Source organism: Gopherus evgoodei, chromosome 9, assembly GCF_007399415.2.
Source record: "Gopherus evgoodei ecotype Sinaloan lineage chromosome 9, rGopEvg1_v1.p, whole genome shotgun sequence".
In the NCBI taxonomy this organism is placed as follows: Eukaryota; Metazoa; Chordata; order Testudines; family Testudinidae; genus Gopherus; species Gopherus evgoodei.
The window spans coordinates 107,355,923-107,371,633 of NC_044330.1; the positions used below are offsets into that span (position 1 = coordinate 107,355,923).

The 15,711-nt window shown below is 44.3% G+C and overlaps 1 long non-coding RNA gene across 1 annotated transcript; it reads right to left on the reverse strand.

The window, feature by feature from the left end:
* Positions 1 to 277: 277 nt before the first annotated feature.
* LOC115657921 lies at positions 278 to 14,342 on the reverse strand. The gene is made up of 3 exons (XR_004002093.1): positions 14,267 to 14,342; positions 6,518 to 6,525; positions 278 to 290 (listed from the first exon to the last, which is right to left on the reverse strand). It is a non-coding gene; the product is annotated as an uncharacterized LOC115657921 (long non-coding RNA).
* Positions 14,343 to 15,711: the final 1,369 nt, after the last annotated feature.

The following is a 15,711-nucleotide window of genomic DNA, read 5'->3' on the forward strand; positions in this document are numbered from 1 at the left end:
ACCATAGTGACGGGAGGGGCTGTCCCAACGCTGTAATTAATCCCCCTCCCGAAGCACTGTCTACACAGCTCAGCTCAGTGACATCTCTGAGGGGTGTCCATTTTTCACACACCGGAGAGACAGAGAGATGCTGATGTACCCCTCCACTGCAGCCCAGCCCTTAGTATTCCTCATTCTACTAAGTTGTATCAGCGATCTGATCTACAAGCTCTCAAAAAAACTCAAACATGGAACCAAATTCAAAGCAAAGAGAGAAGGTCAAAAAGAAAACCTTTCCAAACCCTCCACACCTGCAGGGCTGGGAACATCCTCCCTGTGGCCGCGGCGCGAGGCCAGACTGTGGGAAACCGTGTCAGAGACACGATATAGTTTCTGCACAGCTAGAGAAAAACTGTGTGAAATGTTTGAAAAACCCTCGATTTTTAAAAGATATAAAGCAAAAACTTTCCAAAACCATCAGTTCACTCAGACAGGTTTTACTCTCTCTGTTGTACAAGGGAATGGTGATATGAGGCTCGACCCAGAGGGCAATGCTTTCAAAAGGTAATTTTTATCTTAATAGTCTGTAATGGAGCTTAAGGTGAGAAACTGCCGACATTGCTGCAGCATTACAGAAAACTGCAGGTCTGGTCACTTAGTAACAGCAGCTAGTCAATTTAATCAGCAGGGTGAAAGTGATGGGACATTGTGAATTTACAACAGAAAACAAACAATACAGCTGACAATGGTGTTTGAAGCAAGAGATGTTGCCCCCTGACTCATCTATAAAGAAAAAACTAAGGGTATCAGAATCTGAGTAATATTTTTCTCAAGGAGCTGTACTCTTCCAGAGTAAGGTACTACTCTGTGAGTAAGAGAATCAGAATCTGGCCATAATTCGCGTGGAAGCAGATATGGGTTAAATTAGACAGGGAATGAAATTAAGATATGGGCATTAGAGGAACGTGAGTAAATGGAACTACTGAAGCACTAAGACAGACAAGACAAACAGGAGACGAGATGGGCACAGAAATATGGAGTGGAAGAGCCAACGAGAAGCCAAGACCCAGGACATCTTTTAAAAGGGCTTTCAAAAGGCTACACCAAATACAGCCAGTTCACATTCCTGCACAAATGGGTGTGTGGGGAAATGTCTAAATATTGCCTGCACATGGAAATGAAATTGTGAACAATAATTGCTGATGTTATCAACATTCATTCTCTGTAATACTTTTAATCAAAATTTTGATCACAATCATTTTTGACATTTTTTTGATTTCCAAAACCCAGATCTCAATATGCAAAATGATTTGGAAAACTATTTGATAAAATAAAATATTGTGTATCACTATTTTAAGATGTGTCACAAAATAATATTCCTCCCAGGACTGTCTCTCTCGTCCTCACTGCACAGCTCATTCCCATTGACCGTTGTAAGCATTTAGTCCAGTGCATTTTCCTCCTTGGGAACATTAGATTTTCCAGCTATTCCCACAAAAGTTCCTCATCCTGTTAGTTTCTTTGCAGACGTTGTGAGCCTGATCCTGGCCTCCAATGGCAGGGGGAATGGGCACTGTGAGAACTGTGGGTCTGAAATACTGCGCCACCTCATTCACGCTGGTCCTTGGCTCTGCCCATGGCTGGTTGCTAGCTGGAGGCTCTCAGAGGGGCACACTAGCACAGAAAGGGTGTGGTCGCACAGTGCTTTGGAGCCTATGGCTGGGACGGAGCCTCCCAATCCAGGCCAACAGCCTCAGGCTAGCGGGGCTTGTGCTCGGGCTGGAGTTTGGGCTCTGATACCTAGAGCGGGGGATCGACTTGAGACCCTGAACCCCACCTCAGAGCTACGGATACAGCGCTAGCATGAGCCCAAGTCTGGGGAGCCCGGGTGGCGGGGTCCCTCCTCGAAGGGTTCCAGGAATGGCTTCGGGGCCTGTGGACCAGTGACAGGTATAAGCACCGTCATTACTTGCAGACATCATTCACAAGTTTCATTTTTATGAGCCTGCCTGTGTTGTTACCCATGCACGCACCAGGCACCCGGACAGTTCACCAATTAAAATATTATCCAGTATTATGTCCAACCCTGATATTCTATGATAAAATACCTTGTACAGAAATTGGAGTATGTTTGGATGTTTAATAAATCCTTACATTTACTACCTTAAAATAAACTAAGGAGAAATATTACCAAGATGTAAATGTGAAAAGAACATGATTCACTGAAGGACACCTTTAGCAAGACTGCATCACCTAATAAATCCATTTCTAGAAGAACGTGCCAGTTCAGATTTCACATATTGATTGAATATATTTAATGTAATCATTAATTTGATAACTTCAGCTATTTCTGATTCAGCTTTTTACCATCCATAAGACTGTTAATATAGGTCTTTTTCAAAGTACTATACAAATATAAAAGTATTTACCTGAACTTGGATATAATTTCTGAACTGTCCTAAAAATAAGAGACTCTGGAAAATTTTAAGAGGCACTAATACATTTTTAACATTCCAAAAATAATTAATTGTTATCAACATCATTTATGCATGTTAGAAGGTTAAAATGATGCAGAGATTCATCCATTTGCACAGTCAATTTATCATATTTGTTTACTTTGCTATTGTGATTCTTTGTGATCTTTGTGTCCCTACACACAGGGGTGACAGAGAGAAAGGTGGAGGTTTGTGTGGATTGTGATTATTTAGCCAATTAAACTCACAGAAAGGAGAGGAAACATGGGCACATTTTTTTTTAAATGGGACATTTTTAAAATGCTTCCTCTGTAAAAGTCAGTAAAGGTTTTGACTCAGGGGATCACACAGCAACATAACAGCATCTGCATTTTGCCCTCCTGTGTCATCTTACTTCTTGTTACTTTTTCATGCTAGACTGACAGCTGAGCAATGGGTAAGCATTTCAAAGAATGGCAGGGAAAGCTAGTGGAGAGAGGCCTGCAGCTTTTGTTGCTGGAGAGCACAGAGAATGTGTCTCTGTTCACTCAAGCAGAGTAGAAGACAAACCACGAAAAGCAAAAAACAAGCAATAATCACCCCCAGTTCTCCTCTCTTATCAATTTTACACCGGTGTGACTCCACAGACTCAAGGGGAGTTGCTCCAGATTCATATCTGGGTCAGAGAGAGGAGAATCAGACATCGGATGTTGGAAGATGTTTCCATAACTCGCTGTCAGCAACAGTTTTGGCTTCTGTTAATTAAAATAATTAGAAAATCAGAGAGTCTGGTCAATATTTAAATTGCTACAGAATGAACAAAAGAAAACTCTCAAACCACACTCCAGAAAAACTGATGGAGGAATGATTAGTCTGTGTGTGGACCGGTCACACAACTCTGCTTTTCTGTAGTGGTTTTCCCTACTTTGGTGGTTCTCAAATCACCTGGGCCAATTTCAAACTGTGTTTAGATCAGGAGTACGGTAACCAGACGGCAAATGTGAAAAATCAGGACAGGGGATAGGGAGTAACAGGAGCCTATATAAGGAAAAGACCCAAAAATCGGGACTGTCCCTATAAAATCGGGTCACCCTAATCAGGAGCTTCTGTTCTGCCCATCCCATAACACAAGAACAAGGGGATGTGCAATGAAACTAAAACATGGGAAATTCAAAGCTGATAGAAGGAAAAAATTTTTCCACACAATGCGTAAACAAACTGAGGAACTCATTGCCACAGGATGCCATTGAAGCCAAGAATTTAACAAGATCCTCAAAAAGACTGGGCTTTTGTATATCTCACAAAAATAGGAAATTTTTCCAAATGTCCACCTAAACCTCCCTTGCTGCTATTTAAGCCCAATGCTTCTTGTCCAATCCTCAGTTGTTAAGAACAATTTATCACTCTACTTTATATAACAATATTGTATGCACTTGAAGACTTATGTCCCCTTATCAGTTTTCTCTTCTCTTCAGTTCCCAGACTAAAGAAACCCAATGTTTTCAGTCTTTCATCAGCCATGTTTTCTAGGCCTTCAATCATTTTGATTGCTCTCCTCTGGACTTTCTCCAGTTTATCCACATCTTTCCCCAGGTGTGGTGCCCAGAACTGGACACAGTACTCCAGCAAAGACCTTATCAGTGCTGAGAAAACTGAGAGAATTCTCGTGTCTTGTTTACAACACCCCTGCTAATACATCCCAGAATGATGTTTGGGTTGTTTGCAACAGTGTTACGCTGTCATATTTAGTTGAGATCCATCAGATAAGTTCCTGGACTGCATTGCAGACAACTTTTTATTTCAGAAAGTTGAAAAAGCTACTGGGGGGGAGCTGTTCTAGACTTGATTTTAAAAAATAGGGAGGAACTCGTTGAGAATTTGAAAGTAGAAGGAAGCTTGGGTGAAAGTTATCATGAAATCACAGAGTTTGCAATTCTAAGGAAGGGTAGAAGGGAGTACAGCAAAATAGAGAATGGATTTCAGGAAGGCGGATTTTGGTTAGCTCAGAGAGCTGATAGGTAAGGTCCCATGGGAATTAAGACTGAGGGGAAAAACAACTGAGGAGAGTTGGCAGTTTTTCAAAGGGACACTATTAAGGCCCCAAAAGCAAGCTATTCTGATGGTTAGGAAAGATAGAAAATGTGGCAAAAGACCACCTTGGCTTAACCACGAGATCTTGCGTGACCTACAAAATAAAAAGGCGTCATAAAAAAATGGAAACTAGGTCAGATGACAAAGGACGAATATAGGCAAATAACACAGGAATGCAGAGGCAAGATTAGAAAGGCAAAGGCACAAAATGAGCTCAAACTAGCTATGGGAATAAAGGGAAACAAGAAGACTTTTTATCAATACATTAGAAGCAAGAGGAAGACCAAGGACAGGGTAGGCCCACTGCTCAGTGTGGAGGGGGAAACAGTAACGGGAGACTTGGAAATGGCAGAGATGCTTAATGACTTCTTTGTTTCGGTCTTCACTGAGAAGTCTGAAGGAATGTCTAATATAGTGAATGCTTACGGGAAGAGGGTAGGTTTAGAAGATAAAATAAAAAAAGAGCAAGTAAAAAATCACTTAGAAAAGTTAGATGCCTGCAAGTCACCAGGGCCTGTTGAAATGCATCCTAGAATACTCAAGGAGTTAATAGAGGAGGTATCTGAGCCTCTAGCTATTATCTTTGGGAAATCATGAGAGACGGGGGAGATTCCAGAAGACTGGAAAAGGACAAATATAGTGCCCATCTATAAAAAGGGAAATAAAAGCAACTCAGGAAACTACAGACCAGTTAGTTTAACTTCTGTGCCAGGGAAGATAATGGAGCAAGTAATTAAAGAAATCATCTGCAAACACTTGGAAGGTGGTAAGGTGATAGGGAATAGCCAGCATGGATTTGTAAAGAACAAATCGTGTCAAACTAATCTGATAGCGTTCTTTGATAGGATAACGAGCCTTGTGGATAAGGGAGAAGCGGTGGATGTGATATACCTAGACTTTAGTAAGGCACTTGATACGGTCTCGCATGATATTCTTATAGATAAACTAGGAAAGTACAATTTAGATGGGGCTACTATAAGGTGGGTGCATAACTGGCTGGATAACCGTACTCAGAGAGTAGTTGTTAATGGCTCCCAATCCTGCTGGAAAGGTATAACAAGTGGGGTTCCGCAGGGGTCTGTTTTGGGACCGGCTCTGTTCAATATCTTCATCAACGATTTAGATGTTGGCATAGAAAGTACGCTTATTAAGTTTGCGGACGATACCAAACTGGGAGGGATTGCAACTGCTTTGGAGGACAGGGTCAAAATTCAAAATGATCTGGACAAATTGGAGAAATGGTCTGAGGTAAACAGGATGAAGTTCAATAAAGATAAATGCAAAGTGCTCCACTTAGGAAAGAACAATCAGTTTCGCACATACAGAATGGGAAGAGACTGTCTAGGAAGGAGTATGGCAGAAAGAGATCTAGGGGTCACAGTAGACCACAAGCTTAATATGAGTCAACAGTGTGATACTGTTGCAAAAAAAGCAAACGTGATTCTGGGATGCATTAACAGGTGTGTTGTAAACAAGAAATGAGAAGTCATTCTTCCGCTTTACTCTGCACTGGTTAGACCTCAGCTGGAGTATTGTGTCCAGTTCTGGGCACTGCATTTCAAGAAAGGTGTGGAGAAATTGGAGAGGGTCCAGAGAAGAGCAACGAGAATGATTAAAGGTCTTGAGAACATAACCTATGAAGGAAGGCTGAAACAATTGGGTTTGTTTAGTTTGGAAAAGAGAAGACTGAGAGGGGACATGATAGCAGTTTTCAGGTATCTAAAAGGGTGTCATCAGGAGGAGGGAGAAAACTTGTTCACCTTAGCCTCCAATGATAGAGCAAGAAGCAATGGGCTTAAACTGCAGCAAGGGAGATTTAGGTTGGACATTAGGAAAAGGTTCCTAACTGTCAGGGTAGTTAAACACTGGAATAGATTGCTTAGGGAAGTTGTGGAATCTCCGTCTCTGGAGATATTTAAGAGTAGGTTAGATAAATGTCTATTAGGGATGGTCTAGACAGTATTTGGTCCTGCCATGAGGGCAGGGGACTGGACTTGATGACCTCTCGAGGTCCCTTCCAGTCCTAGAGTCTATGAGTCCATGAGATGCCTTTCAGCAGAACTCCTTCCTAGGCAGTCATTTCCCATTTTATATGTGTGCAACTGTCTGTTCCTTCCTAAGAAAGTACTTTGCATTTGCCTTATTGAATTTGTCAAGATCATTTTAACTTTTAATCCTGTCCTACAAACCAGTTGTAACCCTCCCACTTTGATATCGTCCACAACATTTAAGTGTACTCTCTATGCCATTATCCAAATAATTTATGAAGATATTGAATAGAACTGGACCCAGAACTGATCCCCACAGGACTCCACTCGATATGCCCTTCCAGCTTGACTGTGAATCATTGATAACGGCTCTCTGACTATGGTTTGCAGGGTCTAGGCTATATTTACCTAGTTTGTTTGAGAAGTTCATGAGAGACAGTATCAAAAGCCTTACTAAATTTGAGATACATCACATCTACTGCTTCCTTCTATCCACAAGTTTTGTCACCCTATCAAAGACAGATCAAAGATAGATATTAGGTTGGTTTGATATGATTTGTTCTTGACAAATCCATGCTGACTGTTACTTATCACCTTATCTTCTTCCAGGTGCGTACAAACTGACTGTTTGCTCAATTATCTTGCCGGGTACCTAAATGAAGCTACCTAGCCTATAATTCCCTGGTTTGTCCTTATTCCCCTTTGTATAGCTAGGTGCTAGTTTGCCCTTTTCCTGACCTCTGGGATCTTTTCCATCCTCCAGCCTAGACCCGTAGGATCCCAGAGGTAATTCAACCAGTTTCCACCCTTACACTATAGCTAATTTGCATGCAACAATTTCATTGGCTGTATAAGGGAGACGACACCGATTACATCTTACTTGGCCTCACTGCTACACCAATACAGCAGCACAAGCTTTCAGCATCTAGTGACAATGTAATTATTGATACAAAGTTGAAGGGCTCCAGCAGGAGGAAGACAGACTGACTCTCTAGTCCAGGGCTTGGGCACTCGCCTGGCATGTTGGAGACCCAGGCTAATGTCCCTGCTTTGAGCCAGGCAGACTTAAACCTGGGTCTCCCACATCCCAGATGACTGCTCTAACTAGCGGGATATCGGCTCTTCTGGGGCAGAGGAGCTGTAATTTTGAAAGTGCTCAGATTCATTCAGATGCAGAATGAAAAATGTTGAAACCTTACAATTTTTCACTAAATGGAATTCTTGTTTTCTGGCCAGCCCAAGCCGGTCTGCCCAGAAAGAAGGGGTGGCAGTGGACCCTGCACTGCCTTTCTATGGGGAGAGAGGGAGGGGAAGCCATATGGCTACCATTTGCGCTGTGTCCAGAAGAGCCCATCAAAGGCTTAGTCTGAGAGAGTGATTTTTTTCTTCGCTGGCCCGCAGCTCTCTCCCCATCTAGCCCGATACTCAGAAGCTGTGTTTACTCCCAGCGTGGCTGGTTCTCTGAGCTGTTTTTGACCATTTTTACTCTTTGGCATAGAGATGTGTCTGCAATGCAGCTGTTCTAGGGTTTCTTGCTCATTTTTATTTCTTCGTTAAGAAAACAGGTTAATTTTCTTCTCTGGAAAGAGGACCGGAGAGTGTTGCTGGAATGATGTAACATGAACCACAAAGAAACTGCCTTTGCATCATGCAGGTATACGCAAGCAGGCAGGACAGAGGATACTGGACAACCACGGCTTTGTGTTCATCAGGTACGTAAAAAATGTGTTTGCTCCATAAACATCACTGAATGACCAAGCAGAAAAGTTCACTTCCATTAATAAAAAAAAATCTTGTGCCAGGCTGCAGTGTTCTAGTGTTAATAGCGTGATAGCTGAACGTGAAACACGAAATCTGGTTGATTATAAACAGGATTTTTAATGTCTTCACCTGGAAATTCATTACTCTAAAAGCCCCATCCCAATCAATGCAGCTGGACGACACCTGGATGATGGTTTTTCCCGCAACCCATTCTGCCGCACTAGAGCTAATTCATAGGATAAATGTTTTTCAGCACTAGTCTCACACACACAAGCACAAGGTTACCAATAGTGAAAATGGGATGGCAAGGGGCAAAACACTGCTGGCCACTGATCCCACTGCTGGGAAAACAGGTTACTCTGATTTGCAAGGTCAAAGAGAAGAGTGTGTAATCAAGCCCTCCCATTCATCTGAAGAGCAGGGCACCAACACCCCGGCCTCCTCAGAGAAACACAAACCCTGACCCTTCATCCTGAGCCGGATAGCAAGGGAACTCCACGTGCTTCTGCTCAAAGCAGAGGACTATGCCTGTTGCCTACCCTTGCTTGGGTCCATATAATTCAACAATGGCCCATACACAGCATGGTGAAAGCTCTTGTGATGTAGCTACCACCTAACCTCACGCCTTTGGGGAGAATTTCCTTCCTCATCCCAGCAAGTGATCAGTTCACACCCTTCTCCACCAACAGTAATAATGCCTGTGATTTCTAGCCTGGCTACTGTTACAACTGCGTTGTCAGGCAAATCCAAAGTGAGCACCAAGGCACAGTCCTCTGGTCTGCAAACTGGCCAGAAATGTCTGGGTAAGAATTATCCGGGGGCAGCAAAGCTCTCTGCTAGACAGCTCTCTGCTAGGACTTCACCTTTTCGGGTGCACAAAAGACACCTGGCTATGTGGCTATATGTTACATTAGGAACAACATGGTAAACATACAGTACACAAACATTTTATTATAATGAATATTAGTGAGCAGAAATCAATAAAAGTTAAACATCGTCCTAGGAACGGGGAAGACAATTGCTACCAAGGACCATGCAAAGACACACTAATGGCTGCTGTCCAGAGTTCAGTACATTTAAATAAACTACGTACATCACTCTGACAAGCTCACTGGCTTTTACATACTAAGTGAAGGGTGCTGTGTATCCTCAGACATGACACTCCATAGTATTGGGGTATTACACATGGCATGTTACACACAGAGGGTCTGAGCACATCACACACACGGGTAACATGCTATAGATGGCTCTGAGAACGACCCTAGGTGTGGCAGATGATTTAAGCAGTTTAGACTGCAACAGTCTAACAAGTGATTTGTGAAAACATCATTTATTAACAGTTCAACGTTACCCTTAGTAGAAAGCATGACCAGGGGGTCTCTGGACAGCAGCCAGCTTGGCTCAAACTCCCCTTCACACATTTGGATGCTTTCAGGGCACTCAGTGACCGTACTGCATATGGAACTGCCCAAGTGGCAGGCTCAGACTCTGGCCTTGAGCTGCTGTTGGGTGCCAATGGCATTATTCCTTCTGCTGCATCTTCCGCACACCCAGCAAAAGAATCCCTGGAGCCAATGTTAGACTGACTTTGGAGGAAGCTGCTAACCAGCCTTTACCCTTGACTATCGTTCTGAAGACGCGCTGATAATGTGCCATGTCTAACAGAATAAGATTAATAGGAATTTGGAAAAGGGACATGGAAATAAGCATCCCAGTTCTGTTTTCAGAAAGGGAACAGATCAGCAACAGGGGGTCAGCATAACCCTGGAATAGTGCAGAAACACTGCTTGGGACAAGCACTCTCCAGAATGGAAAAGGGGACATTTTCCCATGTTGTGACAGCAGCAGTGTTTAATCACAGTGAGATCATTCCCAATATAAACTGTCACTACTGCATATGGTCTGTGACTATGGTGCTTTGGGGTCTGTAGACATAATGGGGCAAGGAAAATGTCAGCTCTTCACTTTGAAAATACAAAGAGCTGCATCAGTGCTAAGCATTAATGTTTAAAAACAATATCGAGTGTTACAATACTAACAGCCCATTCCCTTTCCCCCATGCAAAGAGAAGAAGGGGCTAGTGTGAGAGAGAAGGGCCGGAACCCTCCCCTGAAAGCCAGCGTGAGAACTTGGCACAACCGTGCAGCTGCTCCGTGCTCATCTGAGACCTCCCCAAACACAACTCTTCTCATTCCATTAAACCACCCACGTTCCTTCCTGTGTGGACCAGGGCACTGAGCCAGGACCACTACCACACCAAGTACTCATGGAAGTTCGTGCACCCCCAGCCCCTACTGACCCGGTTCGCATTTGTTGGCCCTTTCGCGATGGCAGACGAGAGGTCTCGGCTGTAAGGGATTTGAAAAGTCTGCATCGGCTTCTCTGTTCAAAACCTCCACAGTACCTCACCGCAAGGCAGGGGAGCATATTTCCACTGAAGTCCCACGTTTCAGTTAAAGGTAGAAACTCCTCAATCTGTTACACATCTCTGGAGTAGGGATGACTGCGACGATCGTGTGATAGTCGGTGAGAAGCCCAACTCTCCCTGCTACCGCACTCGCTGGAACTGGGAATGGATGGAGCCCAGTATCCTGCAGGCTCCTGGATTTCATACCCCAAATGTTCTGCCTGGGGGGAGCTCTCCAGAGGTAGCAGGCAGCTGGGCCCCCTCCCTGAAGAGCTCAGCTGCAGGGACCTGGTGGCATAGGGTCACAGATAACAGGGGAGCTTCACTGGTTTGGTTCACTCAAAACCAACCCTGCCCAGCCTCGCACTCCCCCAAACACCAGCGACATCGCTTCTTCACAAAATACCCACAGAGCTGGTCCTGACAGCGGAGTCACTTCTGGGCAGCATCACCTTATACCGGAAGGGAAGTGTTTACAACTGGGGGCTTCCTAGACTCCTTGCATCTTCTGTCCTACTTCTCCCCTAGACGCACTAGTCTCCTTTCAAAGGACAATCGAGGTGAGAAGGTCACTTTTGCAGGGCCACTGTGGTATCTGGCAGCCTCTCAGAAGATGTACTGCAGCAAGATGCTGCGAGATAGATGGCACCTTGTCAGCGCAATACATCAACCGCCATGCAGCAGGCAGGAACAGGAGCCCAGGAAATGTCCTTTACAATAACTTAAAAAATAAAAGCTTATGCGAACTTTGTTGTGGATTGAGTGGTTTTGCTGCATGAAGGATCAGAAGGCTGTCACAATGAAGTCACATAAATTGAGGCCAGCAAGTATAATACAAAGCCGTATCCACTGTGTCTAAGTATTTTACATTTTTCACAGCTTTAGGATACAAGAAAATTCAGACAACGCAAAACCAAGGGGAAAGAGAAACAAGCCACAGGAAATAAGTGAAAGGTAACCTGCAAAGCAGAGCATGCCAAAGAGAGGAGAATCCACGCAGAGCCAGCAATGACCCAAGTTTGTCCCTAGCTGTGTTACCCCAAGCCTGTCAGTGGAGCCCCCTTTCACCATTCCTGGCTGATCTGTCAGAAAGCTTCAGCTGTCTTGGCCTGGGTCTTTAAAAGTAAAAGTGACTAGCTCTGGTAAGTTCTCTGAACGAGATACCTTACAAGGGCCGTGATTTTCAGAAAGCATGAAGCACCCACCTTCTGAGAATCAGGCCCCTTAGAACTGTCTGAAGCTGGGCACCCAAAATGAAGGCATCAAAAACAACCAATTGAGTTAGGAAATCTCGTCCCCTCTCCCATCGAGCAGAGGTGGCACTAGCCCACTGGGGGCCCTATGCCGGAATACTTCCCTCCCCTACACAAACAATACGTAATAAAAAGTGAACAAGGGGCCCACTTGACCTGCCCGTAGCCCTAAGCCATTGCTTAGCCTGCCTATGCCTAACGCCAGCTCTGCCGTCAAGTGCATGGTGTTCTTTTGTATTATGCAAAATGTTGTCCCTATGTTGCATGGTCAGGGGGTACGCACACTTTTTCAAAATTTCCCTTATGCACGGTTATTTCTCTGGGAGCGGGGCTGTGACGCTAGCAGACCAGGTGCTAGCTGATGCCAGGATCCCTGTGTCTCAACTGAACGCTAACTAGCTGGAATGAGTCTGGCTCACCTGTGTGTCAGTGTTGTTAAACAGGCATCATAACTACAAGAACGTGTTTAGTGCTTAGGCTTTATGGAATGATTGTGGGTGGCCACCTGCATTTATCTCAGTTATAACAGCTGTATCCCATACTGTACGGGAACATTGGAGCAGCTGCATTGTGAGCCACTGTGACTCTGTAATCGCCAGACAGGAGAGAGACGTTAAGTTGTATGAAGCGCTGGTCTCCAACAGAAAGTGCTACATCCTGCCCAACAGGACAAGACCAGATGGTCTATTGTGGGACGATAAAGAGGACAAAAGGCATTTGTTGTTCTGCCCTCTCCCCAAGAGAATGAGTCACGCAAGTAGTTTCCTCCCAACACCTGAGTTTGCAGCTCAGAGCACAAGGGAGCAGGGGGACAGAAACCCCTTACAAGAAGGAAATGTATCTTCCTGCTGTTTGGACTCTGGGGGCTAGATTTATTAGGCATAAGCAAGAGATCCCCAGTCCTTAGCATGGGCTAGTCCTAAAGGATGGGTAGAGCTTTCTTGTTACAGAAGTGTCTATTACTTTTTGAAACTTAACATTGTAACTCATTTGTGGTTATAGGTTTACGCACATTAATCTTGTAAATAACTTTTGTTTCCTTTTCCTATTTAATAAATCTGTATATTGTTTATTAGAGGACTGGCTACAAGCATTGTCTTTGGTATAAGATCTAAGGCACAACTGAGCTGAGTAACTGACCAGTCCTTCAGGACTCGGAGTAACCTGAATATTGCTAAGTATCAAAGGGGTAGGCGTGTTAGTCTGGATCTGTAAAAGCTGCAAAGAGTCTTGTGGCACCTTATAGACTATCAAATGTATTGGAGCATAAGCTTTCATGGCATGCATCCGACAAAGTGGGTATTCACCCACGAAAGCTCATGCTTCAATACGTTTGTTAGTCTATAAGGTGCCCCAGAACTCTTTGCCGCTGAATATTGCTGTAATTCTTGGTGTGAGGGGGCATCTATCACAAAGGTATGCTCACCTGGGTGGCAAGATACATTGGAACACCCAAGGAGAGTGTCTGTCTCGTCACGTATAGGCCGTTATAGTGCCTGAGTAGTTTACACTCGATAACTGATTGGTGAACTCACAACCATTTGGGGATTTGTGCCCTGACACTGATACTCAGGCTCTTGAGTCACTGCTGGCAGCTTGACAGGGGCCAGCTGACTCCACACAGCAATGGTAAAAATGCGGATTGGCATTAACCACCTGAAAATATTCAGTATTGGCTGCTTGTTTTGCCCATGACAGATAGAGCCAGAGGATTGTTAACTGCCAAAGTACAAAACTATTTATTGATGGAAAATTACAGCATTCAGCACCTAGGACTGACAACAGTCAAGTACTTTGTGCAATCATCTGACCTGCAGCTGTTCCAATTACCTAAAATACCGTGCTGCAATTCTTCACTGATACCCAAATACAGTGGGATCTCTCTCTTGGTAGATCAGAGAGGTACCAAGAATAGTATTTTCTAATCAGATCCATTTCTAGTTAACAATTTTTTCCTTATGTAACTCATCAAATCTATAAAGAAACCCATAAATGTGTATTAATCTATTGAATTCAGTAAGAGCAACAAAAGAAAGAACAACCTGCAATCCCTCACCTTTCCCCTGGACTCTCTGCATTTCTTGAATTAAATTAGTATATTGCACCTAAAGAATAAGGAAGACGTTACTACAGTGTCTCAGCTGCTCTGATACAGACCAGCCCACCAATCAGGGGTCACATGTGAGGTTAGAAATGCTGTCATACCTCACTGCAAGAGAGACAAGAGGGGTAATGGAATATCTTTTATTGGATCAACTTCTGTTGGTGAGAGAGACTAGCTTTCAGCCACACACAGCTCTTCCTCAGGTCTGGGAAAAGTACCCCAAGTGTCACCTTTCCGAGACCTAAAGAGCAGCTCTGGGTAAGCTTAAAAGCTTGTCTCTCTAACCAGCAGAAGTTGGTCCAATAAGATATTCCCTCTCCTTCCTCGTCTCTCTGATATCCTGGGACCAAAGCAGCGAACATGGAAGATGTTGTGGGAAGGAATCACGTGGGCATTGTTCACTAAAAGAACGTTGTGAGTAGCGTACTACGCTCAGATACCATGACAATGAGCAAGACAAAAATACACCTGGACATAGCCAGCTAGTGTCCTTCCCACTGATCCCACCTTCCTAGCTGATGCTGACTGGAAATATTCTTGCAGCCGGAGGATATCTCTGGTCTTGAGGCATTAGGTGTCTTCTTCTCCCTGGCCATATTGATTTGAACAGCTGTGGGAGGCGAGCAGTAGTTGTCCAAGATCATCAGCAACTCAATCTTTCATTCACTAAACAGTTCAGTAAACCTGCAACAAACAGTTTAAAAGAAAAGACCAAAGCTGTTGGGTAACAAAAGAAAAGAAAACAATTGGACCTAAAAATCGGGGCAGATTAAAGAGAAAGATTCTTAGGACTCCAGAAGGAACAGAAATGAAGGCCTTAATTTTGTATAAGATTCTTATTAATCCTAAATTCAGCTACAACATATGCAGGCATTAAAGGTGATCACAGCCCCAGGAGAAAGCCTGCAGGCTGCCCCAGCAACACACATCCTCACACTATGGCATGTATTGCTGACTGATGGCACACGTTTCCAGTACACCACAATGATAATATCACAACAATCACTAGGTCATGCTGACCCACTGCCCAACTGCAGCTGAAATATCTTTACGCTCTACCAGAGCCAAAAGTACTTTAAAAAGATGCTCAGATTACTGGAAAAGGTGGTAATCACAAGCTCAGTATATGAACTCAAGAGCCACCACAAGCTAACGCACTCTTGGTAAGACTCCCAACTCATACACAGTGAATGCTTTTTTATCCAGCATGTTGGGGGGTTGGGGTGCCAGTAAGTGAAAAATACCGGTTAACTACGAGGGAGGAAGTCTGGGTAGGGGAGGAGCTGTAGGGCTGGGTGTTGGGGAACAGGAGAGGGGTGCGGGGGGCAGGTTCAGGGAGGGAGTTTGGATGCAGGAAGGGGCTCGGGGCAGGGGGTTAGGACGCGAGAGGGAATTTGGGTTGCCGGATTCGGGGGGGGGCTCATCTCGGGCAGCTCCCTGCAAGTAACAACCTGTCCCTGATGCTTCTAGGCAGAGGCACAGCTAAGCAGCTCTGCACACTGCCCCCAACCCGAGCACTGGCTCCGCAGCTCTGATCGGCTGGGAACCTTTACCATCAGCACATGATATCTGGTAGCCTTGTGTCTCTTTGTTAACATTTACCCTTTAATGGGTCACAAAGATAAGGCCAAGCATTTTTTCAGAAGTGAGAGCCTAAACTTAGACTCCTAAATCC